At 40.0% G+C, this 5,000-nt stretch overlaps 1 protein-coding gene across 2 annotated transcripts in view; it reads left to right on the top strand.

Moving 5' to 3' along the window:
* LOC115534074 (homeobox protein OTX2) overlaps positions 1–459 on the top strand; it is a 4,131-nt gene extending 3,672 nt beyond the window's left edge. For both annotated transcript variants that reach the window (XM_030344687.1, XM_030344686.1), the window contains one exon: positions 1–459. This exon is cut by the window's left edge and continues 871 nt beyond it. The gene's annotated coding sequence lies outside the window, so the exon portion shown is untranslated.
* The last annotated feature ends 4,541 nt before the right edge of the window (positions 460–5,000 follow it).

Below are 5,000 nucleotides of genomic sequence, written 5' to 3'. Positions count from 1 at the left end.
AACAGCATGAGAGAGAGAGAGAGAGAGAGAGAGAGAGAGAGAGAGCGAGTGCGTGTGCGTGTGCGTGTGCGTGTGTGTGTGTGTGTGTGTGTGTGAGAGGGAGACAACTCTGTCGTGAACCCGGATGCACTATTTAATTTATAAAGTATGTTTATAAGACACTAGTTACAAAGACAATCAGTCCCGTGTGCGCTCACACAAGTTTCCCCCTATGTGTTGTTTTGATTTCATTCCTGTTTCGTTTCCTTTTGCTGTGTTAGAAGTTTGAGACTGTGATACTGTGTGTACATGTATGCCTGTTTGCTGAGCTGTGACTTGGATAGTTTAATTTTCTATGTCTCCAATGTTAAATGATAAGTTATAATACACACTATTAGTTGAAATAGGGTATGCTGGGCGGAGGGATACACTCCTGTGAGGAGGCCGAGCACACAACAATAAATAAAAGATTTCAAATGACAGGTCTGTCCGTGTACATCATTCCCCCCCTCCCCAAATAAAAGTATCGCGATATTTAGTCTATATCTCATCACAAAAAAACACCATCATCCCACAACACACCACCTTCGGTATGGCTGTCTGGTTAACCCAGCGATAAAACGCTGGTCAGAGACCCCTTTTAAAAAAAGGCAGGCAGGCAGGAATGTGAGTTATGTTAATCCCGTCTCAGAAGGAGGATAATCCAGCCCTCTATTGACGGGAGGTTCTTGGTTCAGGCCCCGCCGCTGGCCGGTTCACACCGCACATCGGCAACACTTCTTGTTCCCTAAACGCGCACTTTAGAACCATGGAGCCACAGCGGCCCATTGGGCCCGCCAAGGTTACTGTTTTAGTTTAGGTGGCTGTTTGACATTGGGAAATTAACATCAACGTGATCGTTTGAAAAATTAATTAGGACTACTTTAAACAACTAAAGATAATAATTTAAAAAATCAAAACTATTTTTGTGGAATAGCTTGAAAGTATAAGCCCCTACAAGGGGCCCTATATGCTTTGTGATGAGATACAGCCCCAAAATAACAAGTCAATTTGGCCACAAAAGACGCATTTATGTGCGCCATCGGTCACAGTGAATGTATTGATTTATTTGGTTACCATTAAACCAATCACCTCACGTGGAGGTGACGTTGAGCTCATCCAGCAACATGGATTACGGGAGCCGTTAGGAACCATCCGTCTAATTAGGCGTTTAAAGACCAGACTGACTGTCAACGGGCCTGCTTATTACGGACTGACTTTTGCTGCAGCTGCTGACATGCTTTGTTACACATTTGACCTCCAATTAGCAGAGAATGACACAATATTACAGAACACACAATTATACAGGACATGCGGCCATAGGGCCCAAAATTACCGGACACACAATTATACAGGAAACATATTACTGGACATGGACTACAGGACCCCAAATTACCGGACACATGATACAGGACACACAGTTCTACTGGATCCACGATTATAAAGGACACACAGTAAACACAATTGTACATAAAGGACACACAATTGTAAAGGACCCACACTTACAAAGGACACACAATTACTGGACAAACAATTCCACAGGACCAACAATTATACAGGACACGAAATTACTGAACACAAAATTAGTCCTATTGACCCACACACTTGCAGGTCTGGCAGTTATACAGGACAGCAGGTGACTTGATTGATTGGGGGGGGGGGGGGGATGGCCTCTTCCAATCAAAATGTTAAATGATAGGCCTATTTGAAAATGTAAGAGCAGGGCAAAAAAAAAAAAAAAAATCATTTGTACAAAACTTAAACTTAAAAGAGGAGTCAAACTAATCCTCCTTTCAATAATCCCGGATGAAAAATTGAACATTTTTAAACATTTTAATATATAGGCCTAGGTGCAATAAGGGAAATACTGAAACAAACATGTTGTAGCCTACACATAGGCTACATTATGGCTACATAGGAAGAAATCAGTAAGATAACAATAAAGAAAATACGTTTGGGTTTGGGGATTGCATTTAATAAGGTCTCTAGTATCAGAACATGAACAGGTATAGACTATGGACTAAGGGCCGTGGTTTTTATCCGAGATGTTTGAAGCTAAGCATAACATCGCATCTTCCTCATTTAAACCGACAACACCCAATACCACAATAATAATGCATAACAAATGGGGCTCAAACGACACCATCGATCAATATCGAGATAAGTTCGTTAAAACTGACACGGTCTACATGATGAATGGTCTTATCGCGATAGATGAAAAAAAAAGGGACACACTGGTTCAATTAATGTAAGTGCGATTTAAACTTGAGATCCAATGACAAAAAAAAGCATTAAGTCAACCTCCGCGAGAGCTCCTTCAATCCCCAAGTCTCCGTTCTGCAGCGTTTGCTTTTAATTAAGCAGCGCCGGGCCCCAGGAGCGGACATATGGACCTCACAGATGCGCTCCATTAATCCTCTCCACGCATCTGAGGATGTTAAACAATAACCATAATTGGAAGCGCCCTCTCTGCGCTAAGACGACAGCACATTTTGTCCACCATCGCCCCCTCGGGCAGGGCTTTCCCGAGCGGCAGCACTTCACCGCGCGTCCAGGGGATCACCGGCCATGAGCCATGAGCTGACAAACTAAACATAAACAAACGTAAGACGCATGGCGAGCGCTTGAGACGCGTCTGGAGCGCCGCGCAGCTCACCGCACTGCACGTAAACGCTGCAACTATCGGGGCGTTGAGAGTTGATACTCATCAGCAAAGTGGAATATCACTGCTGATTTCATTCAATCAATCGTACGAGGGGTGGTTCATGCAGTTACAAAGGCGTAACAATGACCTTATGGGTCATTGTTACTCTTAGAAATGACCTGTTTGGTCATGTCTAAGATCTTTGTATTTGTCTTATCAGAGATACTTCCATTTGACAGAAACATTTACAAAACCTATGCAATCATAATTATATCATATCAAATTATGTATAATATAATATATTAAAATATATCATAACATATATATAATTAAATAATATTAAATAGTATATTATATTATATTAAGTAATATTATTACAGGGCTCACTGTGTAATGCACAGATCTGATGTTAAATGCAACAGAAGGAACCCTGAAATAACTGCCATATTGTGGGACAAGATGCCTACTTTCCCTCCAAAAAGGCAGATGCATAAAATAAGCATAGACACGATTTAACGCAAGTTAAAGTAGTTCATCGAAGAATAGCCTTGTGGAGGTAACCAGCCTGTGGCTGTGTGAGAATGAATGTGGAGACCATTGTTATGCAGAACTTTGTGTCCTACATTCCCCAAGAGCCAGGGTCTATCTGTCACATATCAACACACTTCATACATAATTAATAGTCATAACAACAATCACGGCCCCCTAAATCTTATGAAACAATAGCGTGTCTGTGTCCTGGTGAACCCTCAGCTCTGTCTGTTGAACATTTGGGGTCTCCTCTTGACAATGTGTGTACCCACAAAACATACAGCACACAGACGGGGCCGCTCGCAAGTACACAAGCACACAAACACGCACAGACACACACAAACACACACACACACGCATGCAGACACAGACATGCACACACACACACACACACACACACACACACACACAAACACACACACACACACACGCACACACACACACACACACACACACACACACACACACACACACACACACACACACACACACACACACACACACACACATACAGACACACTTTTTCTAAGTGTGTTAAACCGGCTTTCATTTCATGGATTACATGCCTTGATTGATATAGCCTCGTTTTATTATGAGGTAAATATCAACAAGTGGCATCTAAAGTGACTTTATAACAGGATCAGCTTGTTTTTTAACTGACACATTTGTTTTTTTGAAAAATACATATGGGCAAATCATAGCAAGAACATATAAGATATTTGTTTTACACTCACAGAGAATGCCAACCGTAATCAGATGAATAAACATATGGCGATTCAATTTGACTAAAATGTATATTTTAAGTGTTGACTATCCTTGTGATATGATCTTATTTAAATAAAGTCATATTGAATGAATTAGGACAAAATACATCTGGTTGAAGCAACAAGGGGCTGAATAAGAATGCCATTACGATCAGAAAAATGACCAGAAATGAGGAAATAACAGTTATCCTGATACATTTTGTTTTATTAATTTCTTATTGCTTATCTTTATTTATTTATTTATTTTTTCCACAATGTCTTGCTTATTTAAAAAATGTATGATGACTATATGCTCTGTAAGGTGACCTTGGGTGTCTTGAAAGGCGCCTCTAAATTAAATGTATTATTATTATTATTATTACATTGACATGGTATTCCGGCATTCCGAATTTTGAATACCGAAATCCAAAATCAGTAAGAGTATGAAAAACATCATATTTGCCTTTGACGAGTCAAATGTTTACAGGCTGTATTTAGGAGGTTGAGGAAGGAAGGTTTGTGACCCTGTTCCAAATATTTGATGAAGCTATAAATTAATAGCATCCAAGGTGGAGCTTCCCTGAGCTGGTTTGATACCTGCTCTCCCTCTTCTGGTGAGGATATTACTGCAGTAGGTTGTACTCAGGTCCTCTGCGTACTCATGCCTCTCATTTACCACGGTAGAATCACCAAACACAATATATCTCTTAAAGGAGTGATATAAACCCATAATTATGTTACATGAACGATAACTAAACCTCTTTCTCTTTACTTCTTTCGCTCTTGATAAATAAGATAAAATACGATTACTGTATTGTAACAACACTGTAAATTAGGGATGATAGATAGAGAGATATATTTTATTATCGCCTTATTGAAGATCTAGTTTACAAGTCATGAGCCTATTATGAATATGCCCCATAAACCCCTTACAAAGTAAGTGCTGGTGGGTTAATAAAATAGATCGTAAGGTTTTTTTATCAGTGTTTTAAGTGGATTTGGGCTGCGTATGTCCGAAATACACTAATACTGACTTATTCCTAACAGATGAGACACAGTTATGC

The sequence above is a fragment of the Gadus morhua genome, chromosome 21 (genome assembly GCF_902167405.1).
Source record: "Gadus morhua chromosome 21, gadMor3.0, whole genome shotgun sequence".
Lineage (NCBI taxonomy): Eukaryota > Metazoa > Chordata > Actinopteri > Gadiformes > Gadidae > Gadus > Gadus morhua.
The sequence above is the reverse complement of the archived record's forward strand: the minus strand, read 5'-3'. Positions and strand labels throughout refer to the sequence as shown.